Consider the following 23062-nt stretch of genomic DNA (forward strand, 5'->3'; position numbering starts at 1 on the left):
AGGTTAGGGTGAGGGTCATCTTCCTGGATTGCAAATATCTGCCTTCTTGCTGTATCCTCACATGGTGGAGACAGGAAGCTATAGCATTTCTTTCTCTTCCCATAGGGGCACTAATCACATCCTGGGGGCTCCACTCTGATGACCAGATCTAAACCTAATTATCTACCAAATGCCCTACCTCCTAATACTATGACATTGAGGGTTAAGGCTTCAATGTATGAACTGAAGAGGGACAAACATTCAGTCTACAGTGTGGCACAATTTCTGGTTCTCTACCTCAGGCCAGAAATAGCAGAGTAAATTGCTGGCAAAGTAGTTCTGTCCTGTCTGTGGGTTGCTCAGGGACTGGTGTCTGTCTCACAGCACAGACAGGAAATGGTAGCATAGTTTAGATCTGAGGCTAGAAGCCATGGATGATAGTGATGGACAATGACATGTGAAAACTGCAGGAAGACTATACACTTGCACCCACCTGGGGCAAATGATTGATTATGGGCAAAGGAAAATAATAGAGCATCTAAGGCCCCTAGAAGAAGCTGGAGTGAGGCTCTTTGGGAAATTAAGACACTTAAAAGCAGCCAGGGGAATTCAGGGGGGGAAAAAAAGCACACGTATAGGACCAAACAAATGCATGCTGCCAAAGACCTGACAAGACTACCTTGGGCTAACCTCAAGATTCAAGGTCCTATTAATCAGTAAAAGACTTCCATGCCAATTTTAAAGACTGGGGAAAGTGACTATTTGATGAAATGTCCAATAGTCAACAAAAAATCGCAAGTCATACAAAGAAACAGGGAAATATAGCCAGTGTAAAGGAACAAAATCAATCTCCAGAAACAGTCTCTGAAGAAACATGCATCAGGGTTCCTAGACAAAGACTTTAAGACATCTGTCTTAAATATGCTTAAAAGGCTAAAAGAAATAGAAACAAACAAATAAATGAAACAGGGACAAGGACTGAAGAAAATTGGTAAAACAAATTTGGTGGATTTTTTGGCTATTTAAGTGTTTTGTTTGACATTTCACATGCAATTTAAGATTTAGACAATGTTGTAATCATACAGTATAATTTTCATTTAAAGGCCATTTAGTTTAGGGTCTCTCTTTTAAAACAGTCATTTCTATTATTTGGGTGACCCAGCTAAAAGTTTTGCTACGTTAAAGACTTCATATAAAGTCATATGATCTAAAGCACTTTCAGCAATAAATCTGCATGCTAGATAAGAAACGAAAGGGATCAAAGAGGAAATAAGTAATGCAATGCTGCTAGGTAGAAATAAAATAATCATTTTCTTTTTTAAAAATTTTATATCATTATCAGATTATTTTTAAATTTTCATTTTAAAATCAGGGGTACCTATGCAGGTTTATTACATGGGTATATTGTGTAATTCTGAGGTTTGGAGTATGAATGATTCCATCACCCATGTGTTAAGCATAGTGCCCAATAATTAGTTTTCTAACCTTCTCTCCTTTCCCTCTCTCTCTTACCGCAGTCCACAGTTTCTATTGTTGCCATCCTTATGTCCATAAATACCCAATGCTTAGCTCCTACTTAAAAGTGAAAACATGGCTGGGCACGGTGGCTCATGCCTGTAATCCCAGTACTTTGGGGGGCCGAGGAGGACGGATCACCTGAGGTCAGGAGTTCGAGACCAGCCTGGCCAACATCATGGTGAAACCCCATCTCTATGAAAAATACAAAAGTTAGCTGGGCGTGGTGGCAGGTGCCTGTAATCCCAGCTACTCGGGAGGCTGAGGTAAGAGAATCACTTGAACCATGGAGGCAGAGGTTGCAGTGAGCTGAGATTGCACCATTGCACTCCAGCCTGGGGGATGAGAGTGGGACTTCATCTCAAAAAAGAAAAAAATAAAAGTGAAAACATGTGGTATTTGATTTTCTGTTCCCAACCCAACTGACTTAGGATAATGAGCTCCAGCTGCATCCACATTGATGCAAACGATGTATTTTTATTTTTTGTATGTCTGCATAGTATTCCCTGGTGTATCTGTACCACGTTTTCTTCATCCAGTCCACCATTGATGGGCACCCAGATTGATTCCATGTCTTTTCTATTGTATAATAAATAGTGCTGCGATGAGTACGCAAGTCCTAGTGTCTATCAGTAGAATGACTTGTTTTCTTTTGGATATATACCTAATAATAGGATGGCTGGGTTGAATGGTAACTTTGTTTATTATCTAGAACCTAAAGTTCTTTTATTAACAGACATCTCCAAGCTGCTTTCCACAATGGCTGAAATAATTTACATTCCCACTATAGTATATAAGTATTCTCATCTCTGCAGCCTCACTAAGCAGCTCTTGTTTTTTGACCTTTTAATAATAGCCATTGTGACTGGTGGCAGATGGTATCTCATCGTAGTTATGGTTTGCATTTATCTGATGATTATTGATGTGGAACATTTTTTTTCATGTTTGTTCACCACATGTATGTCTTCTTTTGAGAAGTGTTTGTTCATATCTTTTGCTTATTTTTAAAAATGGGGTTGTTTTTTGCTTGTTCAACTGCTTTAGTTTCTGAATATTCTGGATGTTAGACCTTTGTTGGATTTATAGTTTGTGAATATCTTCTCCCATTCTGTATATTGTCAGTTTACTCTGTTGATAGTTTCTTGTGCTGTGCAAAAGCTCTTCAGTTTAATTAGGTCCCACTTGTCGATTTTTGTTTTTGTTGCAATTGCTTTTTATGGATAAATTTTTTCCCAAGGTCTGTGTTTAGAATGATGTTTCTGATGCTTTCTTCTAGGATTCTTATAGTTTGAGGTCTTATGTTTAAATCTTTAATCCATCTTGAATTAGTTATTGTATGTGGTGACAAATGTAGGGGTCTAGTTTCATTCTTCTGCATATGGTTAGTCAGCTATACCAGCACCATTTATTGAACAGGAAGTTCTTTCCCCATTGTTTATTTTTGTTGACTTTGTGGAAGATCAGATGGCTCTAGGAGTAAAGCTTTATTTCTGGGTTCTCTGTTATGTTTCACTGGTCTATGTGTCTGTTTTGTACCAGTACCATGCTGTTTTGGTTACTGTAGACTTATGGTATAGTTTGAAGTCAGGTAATGTGATGCCTCTGACTTGGTTCTTTTTACTTAGGATTGCTTTGACAATTCTAGTTCTTTTATAGTTCCATTTGAATTTTAGAATATTTTTTCTAGTTCTATGAAAAACGTTCTTGGTATTTTGATAGGAATACTGCACTGAATTTGTAGAGTGCATTGCGCAGTATGGCCATTTTAATTATATTGATTCTTCTAACCTATGGGCGTACAATGATTTTCTATTTGGTAGTGTCATCTGTGATTTCTTTTGGCAATGTTTTGTGGTTCTCCTCACAGAGATCTTTCATCTTCTTGGTTAGAGTATTCCTGGGTATTTCATTTTGTTTTGTTGTGGCTGTTGTAAATGAGATTGCATTCTTGATTTGGTTCCCATCATGAATGCTACTAATATTGATACACTTAATTTGTATCCTGAAACACTACTGAAGTTGTTGATCAGTTCTAGAAGCTTTTTGACAGAGTCCTTAGTGTTTTCTAGGTATAGAAACATATCATCAGTGAACAGAGATAGTTTGACTTATTCTCTTCTTATTTGGAGCTTTTTAATTTCTTTAATTTAATTAATTATTTGGATAAATTTAACTACTTTCTCTTGATCCTTTTCGTTTATTTTTCTTTTATCCAACTTGCCAATTTGTACATTTTAAGTGGGGGTGTTTAAATCCTTCAGATTCAAGGTTAACACTGATAGGCGAGGTTTTGATTCTATATTGAAGTTGTTAGGTGGTTGCTTTGTAGTTTCCATTGTGTGGTTGCTTTATGGGGTCTTTGGTCTATGTACGTCAGTGTATTTTTGTAGTAGTAGATAGATACAGCAGATACTGTTCTTTCGTTTCATTAACACTCTTAAGGATCTCTTACAAGGCTGGTTTATTGGTAGCCAATTCCCTTAATCCTTGCTAATTTGGAAAATATTTTATTTCTCCTTCACTTCTGAAGCTTAGTTTGGCAGAATATTAAATTCTTGGTTGAAATTTTTTAAATAATGCTGAAAATAGGCCCCAGTCTCTCCTGGCTTGTAAGGTTTTTTTTCCTGGGAAGTCTGCTGTTAACTTGATGAGGTCCCCTTTATTTGTGATTAGAGCTTTTTCTCTAGCTGCCTTTGATTTTTTTCTTCAGTGTTGACCTTGGACAGCCTGGTGATATGCTTGCTGATGTTCATTTTGTGTAGGTTCTTGTAGATGTTCTCTGGATTTCTTGTATCTGGAAATATACCTCTCTAGCAAGATTAGAAAAAGAATTTAAATTATTCCCTCAAATATGGTTTCTAAGCTGTTAACTTTTTCTGCTTTTCTCTCAGGAATGCCAATAATTTATAAGTTTGGTCACTTTACACAGTCTCATATTTCTCAAAGACAGTTAATTTTTTAAATTCTTTTTTCTTTATTTTTGTCTGACTGCATTATTTTGAAAGATGGTCTTTAAGCTCTGAAATTCTCTTTTTGCATTGCCCAGTCTATTGATAAAGCTTTCGATTATATTTCAAAATTTCTTAAGTGAGTTTTTCAATTCCAGAAGCTCTGATTGATTTATTTTTAAGATGCTTATTTCTTCCTTCATTTCCTGGATTGCTTTAGATGCTTGTTTGTGTTGATTTTCAATCTCATCTTGAATTTCATTGAGCCTCCTTGCAATCTGTACTTTTTCTGTTATTTCTCAGTTTCTATTTTGGTTAGGGACCATTGCTGGAGAGATAGTGTGATACTTTGGTTATGTCACTACATTCAGATTTTTTAATGGTGCCAGAAATCCTGCGTTGGTTTTCTCTCATCTGGAGATGCTGGCACTCCTGATGTTTGCATTATTTTCATGTGGGTAGGAGTTTTTCTTCTTTTTTTTCCCTATAATAATATCTTTTGCTTTCTCCTTCTCCCCCACCCTAACAGGTGAATGACTGATTTTGTACACACCCAGTTTAAAAGTGGCATCCTGCTGTCAGTCCGTAGTCTGGGAAAATGTCTGCAGTTTTTCCCATTGTATTTCTCTCATAGCCTCTCCAAGTCTCCTTCCAAGTTAGCTCTAGGGAGAAACATAGTGGTCTCCCTTGGCCTAGATTTCTCAGGTATTTAGGGGAAAGATGAGTCACAAAGGGAGGTTCTCTGCTGCTCTCATGTCCCAGGGCTTCTCTCACCTTTATCAGCTAGATGCCATCACAGGGGGTTTTGCTAGTGTGCTATTCACCAGGATCTGGGTGTGTCTCACAGTTCCAGCTCAGTCATGTTTTCCTTCTTGAATTGAAGCTCATAGAGTTGATCTTTATGTGCTATCTTGCTATTTTTAAGTGGCAGTGGTATGCCAAAAGCCTCTAATCCATCACCGTGGCAGGGAAAAGAACAAAATTTGAACAAAATGAGGATGCCAACAAAATATAGAATTTATTTTAATAAATCAAACAAAAATTCTGGAGCTGAAAAATACCACATCGAAATGAAAAGTTTACTAGACAATTTCAACAACAAAAAAAACTTGAATGGGCAAAGAAAATGACCAACAAACTTGAAGGTAGGACATTTCAAATTATTCAGTCTAAAGTGCAAAAAGAAAAAATAATGAAAAGTGAACAGAGCTGAAAGGACTTATGGGATACCACCAAGTGGATCAATATGTACATTAAGGGAGTCATAGAAGTGAAAGAGGTAGGGAAAGGGCAGAATAAATTAATTAGAGAAATGTTAGCTAAAAATCTTCCAAATTTGAGGAAAGGCCTGGATATACAAACTCACAAAGCTCCATACACTCCAAGTAGAATGAAGGCAAAGAGACTGATGCTGAGACACATTATAATCAAGCTGCAGAAAAAGACAAAGGAAATCTTGAAAGCATCTAGAGAAAAGCAGTACCCCCTCATGTACAAGAGATTCTCAATAAGACTCAGCAGACTTTTGGCAGAAATGTTGCAGGCCAGAAGAGAGTGGAATGATACATTTTAAATGCTGAAGAAAAAAAACCCCACAACTTTTTAAAGAGAATTCCACATCTGGCAAAACTGTCCTTCAAAATGTGGAAACTATTTAGACATTCACAGATAAACAAGCTAAGGGCGTTTATTATCATTAAGCCTGTTCTATGAGTAATGTTAAAGAGAGTCTTTCAAGAATAAACAAAATGGAACTGGACCGTAAATCAAAGCCATAGAGAAATATAAAGTTCTCCAGTACAGGTAAACATATGGACCAATATACAAAACAGTGTTATTGTAATTGTGGTTTGAAACCACTTTTATTTTCAACAGGATTTAAAAGACAAATGAATAGAAAATAAATTTAATTCTATGCTAATGAGAATAAAATATGAAAATATAACTTGTGGTATCATTTACATAAATAAAGAGCTTCTTAAGTCATAAAACAGCAAAGCTTTGTATGCACTTGAAGTTAAATTAGTATCAATATAACAGATTATCATAATCTTAAGATATTAGGTGTAATCCCTATAGTAACCACAAGGAAACTATCTATAGAATATACTGAAAAGTAAATGAGAAAAGATCAGATATTTTCACTAAAAGAAAAAAAAAAGAGAGAGAGAGAACTAAACACAAAAAGAGTATCGGAAGAATCGATAAAATGGCAAAAGTAAATGCTTTTATATCAGTAATCACTTTGTAAATAATTAAACTTCTCAATAAAAAGACACAGATTGTCAGAATCGATGTTTTTACAAAAAGGATTAAACTATATGCTGTTTAAAAGAAACATGCTTTAGCTCTAAGGACACACCTAGGTAGAGTGAAAGGATAAAAAAGGTATTTCATAGAAATGGTAATAAAAAGGGAACAGGGTGGCTATACAGGGTGGTTACATCAGAAAAAAATAAGTCAAAAACTGTCACAAGAAACAAAGAAGGACATTATATAATGATAAAAGGGTCAGTTCAATAGAAAGATATAACAATTGCCAATATACAACACAAGAGCCCCTAAAATATATAAAGCAAACATTAAGAGTACTAAAGGGGGAAATAGGCAGCAATATGATAATAATTAAAGACTTTAATATGACTTTCAATAATGGGTAGAACAATCAGATGGAAAATCAACATAGAAATTGTAGATTTGAATAACACTATAGATTAACTGAAGATAAAAGAAAAATACTGAACATTGCATACAATGCCAGCAGAGTATATATTTGTTTCAAGCACACCTAGAACATTCTCCAGGATAGATCACATGTTAGGTCACAAAACAAGTCTCGTACCAAGTACCTTTTCTGACCACAACAGAATAAAACTAGAAATCAGTAGCAGAAAGAAAACTAGAAAATTACAAATATATGGAAACTTATACAACCGATCGCTTAAAAAAGAAATCACAAGGAAGATTGGAAAAAGTCTTTCAGAGAAAAAAAATAAAAACACAACATAAGAAGGAAGTTGATAGCTGTAAACACATTCAAAAGAAAGAATGGTCTTAAATCAATAACTTAAGTTTATGCATTTAGTTAATAAATTAGAAAATTAAGAACAAACTAAACCCAAGCTAGTAGAAGGAAGGAAATTGTAAAGATTAGGACAGTGATGTATTAAATAGAGAACAGAAAAGCAGAGAATGTCAATGAAACCAAGCGTTGAGTATTCAAATACATCGACATAATTCACAAAACTTTACCTAGATTGACTAAGAAAAAAGAGGAAAAGACCCAAATAACTAAATTCAGAAATGAAAGAAGGGACATTACTACTGATTTTATTGAAGCAGAAAGGATTATGGAGGCAGAGGAGCCCTAAGATCTGTAGTTGGCAAGCTGGAGACTGAGGAGAGCTGATGGTACAGTGCCAGTCTGTGTCCGAAAGCCTGAGAACCTGGAGAGTTGAAGATGTAGTTCCAGTCCAAGGGCCAGTGGGCTTGAGACCCAGGAAAAACTGATGCTCCAGTTTGAATCTGAAGGCAGGAAACAGACAAAGAAACAAACAAACAAAAAACCTGATGTCCCAGCCCAAATGTAGACAGGAATCCCCTGACTTTAAGACAGTCAACTGTTTTGTTCTATTCAGGCTTTCAACTGGTTGGATGACAGTCATCCACATTGGGGAAAACAATCTGTTTTACTCCATCTATAGTTTGAAATGTTACTCCTAACCCAAAAACACCCTCACAGACACATCCAGAATAATGTTTCTCCAAATGTCTGGGAGCCCTCTGGTCCAGTCAAATTGACACATAAAATTAACCCTCACAAGTACACCCCTTGTCAATTTAGAGTCTATACCCATCTCCTTAAACCAAATCTAATCTCCCATATCCACCTAACATGATACAACTATTCTGTGTATCATGAAAAATGCACTATCTCTTCCCCTAAAGAGGAGGTAAAATTCTTGAGTAACGTCTACTCTTCTCCTTCATATCCCATATGTTAAATACTATGATTTACAGTTAACACATAATAAGTCCTCACTAAACATTGTCCATAGGATCTTGGAGACTGAGTAAGCAAACAATGTATAATAAAACCAGTTTTACATAGGTGAATTGATATTAATATAAACATGAGTTAAGTTCCTATGGCAAATTTCTGATTACAAAAACATCATCAAATTTCTAAGACCCCAAATACTTTTAATATTAAATGCTAAAATAAATGTGAGCTATCATATATTTAAGAAAGATTAATATTATAAAACAAGTAAGATAATTATTTTTTCCAATTTTCAGTGAATCCGTGAGTGATGGTGGCCATAGTGATGGTGGGTTAAATGAAGGAATAAGTGTTTACAAAGTGAAAATTGTAAGGAGCATCACCTCCCATCATAAAGTTTAAAAACCAACAAGAGTAAATATGGCAAAGTCACTGCCTGCCTAAGTGCCACATCATTTATCGTCATGCATTAGTATGATTATCATGTACATTATAAATGTTTATTTTACAATAATTTGTATTTGTGTTTTCATTCATTTTCTTATTTGCTTATTCCAATTCAGGGTTGAGGGTGGCTGGAGCCTAATCTGGCAGCTCAAAGAACAAAGCAGTAACCAACCCTGAACAGGATGTCATTTCATCACAAGGTACACTCACACACACACCCACACTCACTCATACTGGAACAATTTAAACACACCTATTAACCTAATATGCACATATTTGGGATGTGGCAGGAAACCAGAGTCTCCAGAGAAAACTCAGTGCAGACACGATGAGAACTTGAGAACTCCACACAGACAGTGGCCTCTGCTGGGATTTGATTTCTTTTCTCATTAACATTATAACAAAACAATGTTTAACAAAATGACTTCATTTTACAACCTGCCATACTATGATATAAAGTCAATATATCTTATGGTACATGGCAAATAAGAGAGGGAAGAAAAATATATTTGAGGTATTGAGAGATGATAGATAGATAGATACACATGCATGCCCTAAGCATATTTATAACAAAATAAGGAGGAAATGTTTATGACAATTACAGTCCTCATTTCTGTAACTGGTTCTGTAGTCATAGCTGATATTTATAACTACCTTCCACTATCCATTCTGCATTCCCTTTGCCTTTAGCAAGAGTCTCAGCTGGTCATAATTCTTTACCTGATGAAGTGATCCAAATCTTCTGCCTGGATTGCTATAGTTTCCCATTGAACTTAATCACCGGGCTTGGTAATACTAAAAGACTCCCTGTGAATTCTTTTGTATTCCAGACATACTAGTTCTTACCTCCATTGTGGAGTAGTACTCCAACTTTCCCTTGATATTTAGGATCAGTCACCCTAGCCAGCACAGTGACTCTCTTCATTCCTGGTGATACAGAAACATGAGAATTCCAAATTGGTCAGGTAACCATCCTGATTTCCAGTTCAATGGAATCATTATTCTGTCTTCTGATGGAAGCATTCTTTCTTTTGGGAATAAAACCTCTAGGCCAGCAGAGCATAAGACCATGGGAAACAGAAACAGAAAGTTTGCTAGTCAGTCACTAAGGATAATTTTGAGTGGTGCCATTCCCATTTCCACCCTTGATTCCTAGACCTGTAAGTCCTGGTTATGGGAGAAGTAACACCTATATTGGACATTGATTCAGAACGTATAATCCTATGTAGAAACTTGTTCCAGCCCTGCAAGGTATTGCCACTTAGCTGGTGCTATAAGAGAGTCTCCTAAAGGCCATTCCACTTTTCTATCAAGCATTTGCTTCAGGATTAGGAGAAACCTGGTAAGACCAGTGAATTTCATGAGCTTGGGCCCTTTGCTGCACAAAGCATTCTGCAAATCCACAGAAGACAGTTTTGCCAAAAGCACTGCATGACAGGAAGGCAAATCTATATCCAGAGTGTCTATTCCAGTAAGAATAAAATGCTGCCCCCTCTATGATGGAAGTAGCCCAATGTAATCAACCTTCCACCAGAAAATGGTTGCATAGAGAATTTAGCATTGGCCTCGCTGATGACAGATTGGGCATTCAACAGTGGATGTGGCCAGGCACGCTTGAAGAGTGGAAGCCCATTTTGCTGAGCTCATGCATAACCTCCATTCTTACCACCATGGTCACTTTGCTCAGAAGCCCACTGGGTGATAAGAAGAGTAGCTGGGGAAAGAGGCTGACTGGTATCTATGGAACAAGTCATTCTGTACACTCAGTTATTCAAATCTTCCTTGGCTGAAGTCACCCTTTGGTAGGCACTCATATGGAATAAAATACCTTGACAGTTTTTGCCCATTTGGAGAGGTTTATCTATATCTCTTCCCCAAATTTCCTTGTCACGAATTTTCTAACCATGTTTTTTCCAATTGCCTGATCATCGTGGCTATTGGCCACAGCCTACGAGTTGTTATATAATCATATGTCTGGTCATTTATCCTTCCAAGCAAAGTAAACAACAGGCTTGAAGTTTTGCCCACTAGAAGATTTCACTTCCCCATTATCTTTCAAGTACGTCCCCAAAAGAGGCTGTAATGCAACTGCCTTTCATTGGCGCCTGCGTATCATGCAGAACCATCTGTTAAACAGGCCCAAACTCTCTCTTCCTCTGTCAATTGACTGTAGAGGACACTCCCTGAGGCCATGGGTGCAAGTTGAGGGAGAAGACAGTCTAGTAGGAGTGGGGAACATGGGCATTGAAACCACTTCTTCCTGTAAATTACTGTGCCCTCAGGGCCTACTCAAGCCTAATCATATAAATATCACTTCCGTTTGATAATGAGGTGCTGCTGTGCATACTCAACGCGATGGCTTGGTAAGCCAGATAACATCCAGTTCAAAATGGGCTGTTCAGGTAGGTCACATGGTAACTTGGTGATCCATGGTTAAGCGGTCAGTCTCTATGAAGGTCCAGTAGCAGTCCAAGAGCTATTTCTCAAAAGGAGCGTAGTTATCTGCAGGGGATGGCAGAGCACGGCTTCAAATTCCTAAGGGCCTGCACGAATATTAACCTGTAGGGGTCTTCCGAATACTCCAAACAGTATCCCTGTCTGCTACTGTTACTGTGAGTACCACTGGATCTGTTGGATCTTATAGCCCAAGTGGCAGAGCAGTTTGAATAGCAACCTGGACCTGCTGTAGAGCCTTCTCTTGTTCTGTCCACAACTCAAAAGCAGCAGCATTGGGGTTATTGGGTAAATAGGTCAGAGTTTCACACCCAAATGAGAATTACATTCCTCTAAAATCAAAAAAGGCCCAGTAGGCATTGTACCTCCTTTTTGGTTGCAGGAGAGGCCAGGATAAGATAAGGCCAGGATATGATAAGTATAAGAACAACTTATCGTTGACCTTGGAGGGGATATCTCCACATACCCCACACCACTGGACTCTCAGAAATTTCCCTGGCTCTTGAATTTTTGTCAGATTTATTTCCCATTCTCTGACACACACATTTCTTACCAATAAGTATAGAGTAGTTGTTATATATTTCTCACTAGTTCCAACCAGCATAATGTTATTATATAAATATAATGGACCAGTGTGATATAGAAGGAAAAAGCAGTCAAAACCCTACAATCTAAATTATAACATAGGGTTAGAGAGTGAATATATCCCTGAGCTATGACAGTGAAGGTGTATTGCTGGTCAGCTAGAAGAAAACTCCTAATTATTCTTATATGGCATTTGCCACATCAATAGCTGCTTACTATGTATAAATTGATGTATCAGTTTCCGCAAGCAATGAAACAATACGTTTCAGCAGTTGCAATTGGAGTTGCCACCTGGTTGAGCTGATGGTACTCAGTCTCCAACATCCATTTGTGCTTTGCACAGGCCAAAGAGGTGAATTGAAAGAGGATGCAGGGGGAATCACCACCTCTGCATCTTCCAGTTCCTTCATGGTGGTACCAATCTCTATAATGCCTCAGGAATGTGGCGTTGCTCTCAGATTACTATCTTCCCAGGCAGACACAGTTCTAGTGGCTTCCACTTGCCTTTCCCCACCATAATAGCCCTCACTCCACAGGTCAGGGAACAAATGTGGGACTTTGACTAGCTCACCCAATTTCCCCCCAGAGCTTACTGTGAAAATGAGCTAGGCACGGCCAGGTGTGATGGCTCACGCCTGTAATCCCAGCACTTTGGGAGGCCAAGGCAGGGGGAACGCGAGGTCAGGAAATCAAGACCACCCTAGCTAACACAGTGAAACCCTATCTCTAATAAAAATACAAAAAATTAGCCAGGCATGGTGGTGGGCACCTGTAGTCCCAGCTACTCGGGAGGCTGATGCAGGAGAATGGCGTGAACCCGGGAGGCGGAGGTTGCAGTGAGCCGAGATCATGCCACTGCACTCCAGCCTGGGCAACAGAGCAAGACTCTGTCTCAAAAAAAAAAAGAAAAGAAAAGAAAAGAAAAGAAAAAATAAAAGAAAATGAGCTAGGCACATCTGATAAACTCTTACATAGGACTGTGTGTGCCAAAGCAATTCCTACACGAGATCATCAGAGCCATTCAGCCCTCTGCCCTGATGGATCTCCCTCTTTATCATACAGCAAACATGTATTTATCATTAGGAAAGTCATTAACTTTACAAGGAGAACTACAAATACTGTTAGGACAGGCCATACATTAGCTTAAAACTCATTTATCCACAGAACAATAAGTAAAAACAGAACACGGACGGTAGAAATAACTGAACATTTAAAAGAAAAACACCTCACCAGCACAGCAGAAAAATGCTTCAGAAAAGAAACTCAAAAGAGGTAAGAATGAACTACTTTATACTGATACTATAGGAAAATCTTCAAAAGGAAGAGTTACATATTGCCCTTTGCTTGATTAACAATTTTGCTTCAAGTAGAAACTGGAATCTCTGTCTTTCCTGTTCATCTATACTGACAAGAATTTTTTATAGAGAAAAAAACCTTTCTTTATATCCATCTATTCACATAGGAAAAAAAAAAAGGCTGTGGACTATTGACTGGTTTCATTAAAATCTGACCAGACTGAAAAGAAATAGTCTCATTTTTCAAGGCTCTAAGAAGTCGTGAAGCCTCTGCTGATTAGTATATGACAGATATAATACCATAGCCTATTAGCTTGGGGATCGTTAACAAATAGCTTCTGCACTCAGCAGTTGCCACAGTGGAGTTTTCTTGCCTTTAGAAGGAAGTACCGTTCGGAATGTTAACTTGATAACTATGATTGTTGTGAACTGAATCATGCTATGGCTATGGGGTAAGTCTAACTGTGTTGCTGCCTTGGAAGCCAACTGTAAAAGGTACTAAAATATCATTGGAAAATGGAGCCAGCTAACTCAGGTTTCCACATGGGACTTTCTATATAACTGGCAAAAGGTCAATTGGCCCTGATTTCCCTGAAACAGATAGCACCCCAGAGTAGAAATAAAACGCAGTCATCATCTGCACTAGCCTGACTTTATTGAAAAGTTTTGTCACAGACATGTGTAGGTTATGTGGTGCAACTGCAGGACTCGATCCCCGGGACCTACAAAGCCATAGTTGCCTGAAGTTGGCAGCCACAGGGCAGATTACAAGAACAGGTGATATAAATTTCTATCTATAAATAGAAACCATTTACTTGGTATCTAAAGAAGTTACTTAGTTCTGAAAATCACACACACACACACACACCAAAAAAAAAAAACAAAAAAAACTGAAGACAAAAAATTGAATAATATTTTGAAGTTTGGGGTGGAGAGACTGGGCACGGTGGCTCACACCCGTAATCTCAGCACTTTGAGAGGCTGAGGTGGATGGATCACCAAGTCAGGAGATTGAGCCCGTCCTGGCTAACACGGTGAAAGCCCATCTCTACTAAAAATACAAAAAAAATAGCCGGGTGTGGTGGTGGGCGCCTGTAGTCTCAGCTACTCAGGAGGCTGAGGCAGGAGAATGGCATGATCCTGGGAGGCGGAGCTTGCAGTGAGCTGAGATCCGGCCACTGCACTCCAGACTGGGTGACAGAGCGAGACTCCGTCTCAAAAAAAAAAGAAAGAAAGAAATTTGGGGTGGAGAAGGGGCAAGATGGTGGGAAAGAACATTAAAACATGGTCTCTATCTTCAGTCAGTATGAGTGACTGATGCTATATGATAATAAGTAATGGAAAATTGTTGCAATAAATACAATCTCAAATAATTTAAAATGTTGCATTCTGTCCAAGTATATTTCCAGTTATGAGAACAAAATGTATTAATAGAAAGTTGGCTTACCTTAAACTCTCCTAAGGAAATAGTCAAAATATTTGAATCAAAATATTAAATAAAACCAAAAGTACTAAATTAAATAAATCAAATTAAATATTTTAATACTTTAAATCAGCCTGAAGTGGCCCTCAATAATCAATTTAGGATACCTACAATGTCTGTCTAGCCCTGGTTGTGAGAATTGATTTTATAAAATATCTTTATTCAATGTATATTAATGCAATAATGGTAGCTGATCACAATTAGAATATGACTAGGAAACAGATAATTCATATCCTTCTTGCACAGTGACTTTGCTATTTTGTTAGAGATTTTAGAAGTAGAATTACAACCTGACTACCAGGCTATTACTTATCCTATTGCCATTTTATAGCTGAATGATTTTCTAAGTATCTAGTATATGGATGATTTTTGCTTAAGCTTTAGCAAATCAATAAAAAGAAAAGGAAAAAAATTATAAAACCTTTTATATGGAAAACAAGAACAAATAAGCTAGAGCTAATGAGTAGGTCAGTAAGAATGTAGCAAATTATGTAGGGATTATTTGTTCCCCAGGTTGGATGGCAAAGGTAGAAATGGTCTTTAGAGGACCACTGTATATACTCTCAAGTTACCTAAAGAGAAAAGAGCCCATGATGCTATGAGAAGCTTTCTCCAACCTGCTTCCCTAAGACTTCAGGTTCTCAAATCTTCCAAATGTTGGCATAAAAGATAGTTATTTGAGGCATTGGTTATTAATGCTGATAAAAAAAAAAAACCTTAATGTTGCAGCCCAATATTGGAAGAGGAGGTAAGAAAGCATGGTTGTGGACAGGCATGGGTGGACAGATTGACTGGAGTTGCTCAGGGTATTGGGTGGGAAGGCAATAACTGCTGGATATGGGAGGGATTAGAAGACCAACTTTTGACTAGAGTTAGCCCAAATTTTCAGCACTCCTTATCCCCAAAGGATTTGCAACCTGTGGGTTTAGAGAAGCCAAGGATGAAGAGGAATGATGACACAGAAAGTAAAGTGGCAATAACTTCTCTTGACATACTGGATGCAACTAAAACTACACCAAAAAACTGGATTCTGAACTGGAAACTCATCTAGAACGATGGTAAATTGAAAGGTTTTCAGTTAGGGGGGACATAGAAATTACATAAACACTGTAGTGAACAGAAAGAGGAACATATTTTATATAAACATGTATTTTTTGTTAAATAAGGAACATAGCAAAAGCACTGTTGTTCTACTATTTCCATGTATTTTCCCGCATGTAATAATTTGATTTTTCAAGTTTTAGAGAAAGTTCCAGCAAGCTATCTTCTACTCTTAGAATGTTCTGGAGCTTCAAATGTTTTCCCTTTTTAATCCCTTGGAAAATTTGTAGAAGAACTATAACAGATTTTACATTTTAGCATCAAAGAGAAAAGGCAATTACTTAGCAATTTCCAATACTATCTTAAAAAAAGACCCAAAATCAAATACTTCCAACAAGTTTTGCACTGCGTTTATATAGTAGGTGTTCAATAAAGTTTGTTAGATAATGGCCTTGGAGGTCTAAGGCTACCTTCTTAGTGATCTTTTGGTGGTATTGAGTAAAATCCCCATGACCAGACATGTTCAGCTGGGAGGCTTATTTTTATTATACTTGAAAAAGAGGCTAAGAGAAACTGACAGAGCCATGAGTAATGCTTGTACCATCCTAGGCCACTCAGTTTAAATCACTACAAAGTTCTCTAAATCGCTGTGCTTCAAATGTGCTTTCTTTTGCTTTTTAAACAATTTTATATTTCTTTACATTTTATATATATAGTAACTTTATGCCATTTGATTTTATGATGGGGTGAACAGGCTAATTTTTGCAATGTTAAGTTAAAAATGAATCTAATAAGTGACTTGTTTTAATGAACAAAGGGTGAGATCGCTCTATGTAAACATGGATGTCTAAAAATATCATTAAAATTGGACAATTAATTTAAAATATCATTAAAATAGACAATAGCTCAGAATCTGATATAAACTTATTTGTAGAAATTTGGCTTAACATTAAAAGTTTAAATGAAATTACATCGCAGTTGCCTTGATGAAGTATCCAAGCAGAACCCACTTCTCTCTTGAATTCTAAAAATTCCTGGAACAGTCTTGATTCCTGTGAGGTCCCCAGTTTTTGGAGAAAGAAATGTTCCTTTGATTCTAAGGTTTGTAATCACATAATAGGTGAATAATAAGGTAAATAGGATATTAAAATAGGGTGTGTATATGTATATGTATATACACACACACATATGTAGTTTATACAAACTATTATATATATATACACACACACACACACACACACACACACACGCACTGAAAGTTTAGTTATCCTGAGGCTAGAATTTCTGCACTGGAGACACTATGGATTCTCCCCGGCCTCCCACCTGATATACTGCACAATGAATATTAAGTGGAGGTCATTTTAGTGATTCAGTAAGCCCTGGGCATAGGAATAGTAATGACAATGAACGATCCTGACTGCAAACATTTATTGGACACTTAGAAAATATCACGCTCTGTGCTAAGTAATTAAAGTTTGTAATCTATACAACCACATTGTGGCATATGTCCCCACAATAACTGATAAGTACCCTGTTTTACAAATGAGAATATTGAGGTTTAGCTAACATCCCTCAAATAGTCCCATAGCTTATAAGTGCCAAAACTAAGAATCGAAGCCAAATCTTAAATATTATCCTTCACTGATATCATGGGACTAAGGCTTACTTACAAATCAACATATTAAGAAGTCTGGATATCATTTATAACCCTTTATAGCTAAAAACTAGGTAGCAAATGAAGGTGAAAGTCAAAGCATGTTGCCAGACAATTGCTGCTGTACTTTATACTTTGGCTTTGTGTGCTATTTGCTAAAGCTAAGAATTAAATTTGAAGAGGAATGAGGTAGAATGGTGTATATGAAAATATCTCTTCATTGCCTACACAACATTCAGTAACCTTTCCCTGCTGCTAGATATTATTCAGGTGGTGCCTACAGTACCTTGATTTCAGAGACTTTTGGTTCTCACCATAAGCTAGGGTTGCAAAGCTCCATTGGTATAAACCATTGTAGTTATCTGATTGTCTTTGGTCAGTTATTGGTCTGGAAGTGGTCATATGAGTGACTTTTAACCCAAAAGATACAAAAGAAAGTCTCCTGGACTGAGCTTCTAGAAAGGTTTTACATTCTCAATAAAAAACAAACAAACAAACAACAACAACTAAAAAAACAGATATGGCTCATGTAGATCTTTGCCTCTTTTTCTTTCTTCTTGCCTGGAATGCAGATATAATGCTTGTTGCTACATCACCCGTGTTGTGACTAAGAAATGACAAGGATGAGAGTCAAAGACAATATACTAAGCACGACAGTGCACAAAGGATGCAAAAAGATCCTGGGTCTCTGACACTATGGTTGAGTGTCTGCATCAGCCCTGGGCAACCTATCATCAACATTCATGGTATGAGGTGGGAAAAAAAAGGAAAAAATAGCCCTTAATTTTTCATCCATGATAGGTTCTCAATGATCTGCAGCAGAGTGTGATTTTAAATGATAAAAGCTTTAAAACATGTGCAGTTGCTGGACAATTTTTGTTGATATATTTATCACACTAAAAATCATAAACTCCCAAACTACCTTTGCTGACCCAACCACTGGGTACCAGTAAGCTCTTTGTCATCTAGACTGCCTCGTGCTAGACTCAGTGCCTTTGGATTCAGGGGAAAGAAAGGCGAGGGCAATGACTTCAAGCAACCCTGTGGTATCTGTTTAAGTCATAAAATATCTTGTAGACCTCAGGCTAGCAGGTTGATTTAACATTTTATGACACACTTTAGAGCAATAAATACCTAGAATTTTGAAATGAGTCCATGGTAACATTGGCAGAAATGACTGTGAGTAATGTGAAAAAGAACTTGGAGTGTTAGAATTCTGTAAGCATAAGACTTATTGAAGTGAGGTCCCATACTCATTATAAAATGTAAATGTTAGATTTATAGGAGAGTTCACAGCTTCAGTATCTTTATCACAAAAACATTTTCAAATTTATTTCTCATGTGCAATCTAATTTGTATAAATCCTTCTAACTCCAGGATTTACTTTATTAATCTGTAATATTTCCCTATAGTAACTGTAATAAGCCAAGGAAATAACAAGTTGGGGGAGCTTCACTATATTTAGAAAAGTTCAGAAAGTGAAACCTTTCTGGGAAACATATTTAAGATTCCTAAAAGGCCTCTAGTATTTCATTGAATTTTAAAGTGATTGGAAATAAGTATAAGGTTCATTTGTAGAGATTTGTCTTTTTAAGGAACTTCTTCCCATTTGATTTGATACACTTTTGTATAAAACTTTTGGTTTATATAAACTGTTTCTTATAATGAAAAAATATTAATATTATGCTTAAAATTTCCAAACTGTTATTGGTTTCCACACCTTGGAGAAGATACTAGTGTGTCAACAGAAGTAAAGCACATGCACCAAACTTCAGATGTTTATTTTATCATTTGTAGCTAGAGAAATATAGTTATTTAAGTGGCTCTAATTTAATGTTTTGACGTTTCTCAAATTACAGTTTGAAAATGACTTTACACTTTTGCTGGTGAGTACATGAGAGACCAATAAGGCAATATTTAAAAGCACACTGCAAAGAGAAGACACTTCCACTGGCATATAAGATGCCTCAATAACATCTGATTGAGAAACAGTTGTATAAATATGGAGGGTTTTGGTTCACTTTTTTTAGCACGAGTGAATTTTGCCATCTCTTTACATTTCAAATATTTTTATCATGTTTACATGCTGAAGTCATTTGAAAGCTAACTTACCTGTTGGGAACACAGAGAGTCAGAAGTCAATTAAATCCTATGGGTTTTTTTGTTTTTTGTTTTTTGTTTTTGAGATAGAGTTTCTCTCTGTCGCCCAGGCTGGAACACAGTGGCATGATCTCAGCTCACTGCAACCTCCACCTTCTAGGTTCATGCGATTCGTCTGCCTCAGCCTCCCGAGTAGCTAGGATTACAGGTGTGCACCACCACGCCTGGCTAATTTTTGTATTTTTAGTAGAGATGAGTTTTCGCCATGTTAGCCAGGCTGTTTTCGAACTCCTGACCTCAGGTAATCCACCCACCTCGGCCTCCCAAAATGCTGAGATTACAGGCGTTAGCCACCGCGCCCAGCCTAAATCCTATGTTAAGTGGTAATACCCAGGCAAATTGAAGGTGAGTGTTTTGGGCGGTAAATAAATTAAACATATAATTTCAGAAAAGAGATTGTTAAAATGAAGTATGTGATTTTCAGATATGTGTGTTTACACATGTATATACACAGACTCGTTTTCCTTTCAGTAGCCATGAAGTGAAATTGTTGGTAGTTAACACTAAATTTAGTCCAATCTTCACTTATGGAAATCTTAGCAATGAAAAAAAATATGTAAATATGAAATAATTTACTTTATTTCAACTCTAATATTCTCTACAATTTTGGACCGGTCAAAGCCAGGGTAGCTAACTGCTTTCTAACAATTGAAAGTCAATTTCCTTAATTGAAAAGTAACTATAAAAATAACATATAGCTATCAAAAGATTAGCTTCACCATGCATCATTGCTTTATGAACTGGGTGTATTATTCTGTTTGTGGAATAAGCACTTAAGAGAAATTTAAGTTATGTAAGTTGTCTAGCATTTGGGCAACAATGGAAAATACTCATCAAATTTTATTAAAAATATCTCATTTATGAAGCCATCTAAAACATTTCTCAGCTGCTTTCATATACACTCATTTGGTAAACATTGTTGCTAAAGATAACTTGTTTTGTCATTCAGAGAAAATTATTTGAAATTTGAAAAGTCATTGCTCCCGCTTTGCTATTTAGTCTATTATTAGTCAATTCAAAGAACAAGTGAAAGTGATTGATATAAAAATACTGAAAGTTACTTATAAGTTTTACTTGTTCCGATCTCACAGGAAGATAAAACACCTTGTTCAAAGTTACAAGAAAAAAACCAACAATCCCATCAAAAAGTGGGCACAGAATATGAAGAGACACTTCTCTAAAGAAGACATTTATGCAGCCAACAAACCTATGAAAAAAAGTTCATCATCACTGGTCATTAGAGAAATGCAAATCAAAACCACAAAGAAATGCCGTCTCATGCCAGTTAGAATGGCAATCATTAAAAAGTCAGAAAACAACAGATGCCGGAGAGGTTGTGGAGAAATAGAAATGCATTTACGTTGTTGGTGGGAGTGTAAATTAGTTCAGCCATCGTGGAAGACAGTGTGGCGATTCCTTAAGGATCTAGAATTAGAAATACCATTTGACCCAGCAATCCCATTACTGGGTGTATATGTTCAAAGGATTATAAATCATGCTGCTATAAAGACACATGCACACGTATGTTTATTTCAGCACTATTTACAATAGCAAAGACTTGGAACCAACCCAAATGTTCATCAATGATAGACTGGATAAAGAAAATATGGCACATATACACCATGGAATACTATGCAGCCATAAAAAAGGATGAGTTCATGTTCTTTGCAGGGACATGGATGAAGCTGGAAACCATCATTCTCGGCAAACTAACACAGGAATAGAAAACCAAACGCCACATGTTCTCACTTATAAGTGCAAACTGAACAGTGGGAACACATGGACACAGAGAGGGGAACATCACACACTGGGGCCTGTCAAGGGGTTGGGGGCAAGGGGAGGGATAGCATTAGAAGAAATACCTAATGCTTGTGGGGGCTTAAAACCTAGATGATGGGTTGATGGGTGCAGCAAACCACCATGGCACATGTATACCTATGTAACAAATCTGCATGTTCTGCACATGTGTCTCAGAACTAAAAGTATAATAAAAAATAAAACCACCTTTTGTTTTCTTTCATTTTTCAATCAATACATATTTATTGAGTCCTTACTATGTGTTAGATATTATATCTTCAGTTATGTCAGTAATCTAAACAAAAATTTTGCCCTAGTTAACCTTGAACTCTAGAGTTTGCATATAGTCAATAAATAATAAATGCAATAAATAAACACATTAAAGAGTAAGTTATTAGATGGCATGTGCTATTAGAGAAAGAAAAAGTAGAGTGGAATCAGAAAAAAATTGAGTTAAAGAGCAGAATGTGAAAAATCACAATTTCAAATGAAATTTTCAGGGTATGCGTTATTTCCTGTGGTTTAAATACTACCACTATGGTTAATTTCAAGCTACCAAAGGTTTGAAAAACAGCTTACAAAAGTCTTGAATGTTTAACAATTGGTTCTTATTGGTAAAAGCAGGCTCAGCACAAAATTTGAGCAAAGACTTGAAGAAATGGGAGGTGTTTGCTAAACAAACATCTGGGGGAAGACCCTTCCAGAGGAAGCAGTTAGAGCAAGGGTAGTACCTGGAAGGTTTGAGGAGCAGCAGATAAGGCAGCCCAAGGAAAGAGGTGATGGGGAATAGGAGAAGCAATCAGATTCTGAAGGACTTTGTATGACTTTGCAAAGGTTTTCATTTTCACCCTGAGTGAAAAAAGAATCCGCTGAAATGTACTGAGTAGAGGAGTGACATGATCTGACTCACATTTTCTTTTTCTTTTTTATTATACTTTAAGTTCTAGGGTACATGTGTACAACATGCAGGTTTGTTACATAGGTATACATGTGCCGTGTTGATTTGCTGCATCCATCAACTTGTCATTTACATTAGGTATTTCTCCTAATGCTATCCCTCCACCAGCCTCCCAGCCCCTCACCCCCTCTGAGGCCCTGGTGTGTGATGTTCCCCGCTCTGTGTCCATGTGTTCTCACTGTTCAGTTCCCACCTATGAGTGAGAACATGCAGTGTTTGGTTTTCTGTCTTGTGATAGTTTGCTGAGAGAACAATGGTTTCCAGCTTCATCCCTGTCCCTACAAAGGACATGAACTCTTCCTTTTTTATGGCTGCATAGTATTCCATGGTATATATGTACCACATTTTCTTTATCCAGTCTATCATTGATGGACACTTGGGTTGACTCCAAGTCTTTGGTATTGTGAATAGTGCCCCTGTAAACATATGTGTGCATGTGTCTTTATACTAGCATGATTTATAATCCTTTGGGTATATACCCAGTAATGAGATCGCTGGGTCAAATGGTATTTCTAGTTTTAGATCCTTGAGGAATCGCCACACTGTCTTCCACAAAATGGTTGAACTAATTTAAACTGCCACCAACGGTGTAAAGCATTCCTATTTCTCCACATCCTCTCCAGCATCTGTTGTTTCCTGACTTTTTAATGATCATCATTGTAACTGGTGTGAGATGGTATCTCATTGTGGTTTTGATTTGCATTTTTCTGATGACCAGTGATGATGAGCATTCTTTCATGTGT

The 23062-nt window shown here is 37.1% G+C and overlaps 1 protein-coding gene across 1 annotated transcript in view; it reads right to left on the reverse strand.

Annotated features, from left to right (window-relative positions):
- Positions 1–9828: 9828 nt before the first annotated feature.
- TWIST1 (twist family bHLH transcription factor 1) overlaps positions 9829–23062 on the reverse strand; it is a 97714-nt gene continuing 84480 nt past the window's right edge. The window contains exon 5 of the mRNA XM_011944206.1: positions 9829–9938. The gene's annotated coding sequence lies outside the window, so the exon portion shown is untranslated. The remainder of the gene's footprint in view (positions 9939–23062) is intronic.

Source organism: Colobus angolensis, unplaced genomic scaffold (genome assembly GCF_000951035.1).
Source record: "Colobus angolensis palliatus isolate OR3802 unplaced genomic scaffold, Cang.pa_1.0 Scaffold229, whole genome shotgun sequence".
Taxonomy (NCBI): Eukaryota; Metazoa; Chordata; class Mammalia; order Primates; family Cercopithecidae; genus Colobus; species Colobus angolensis.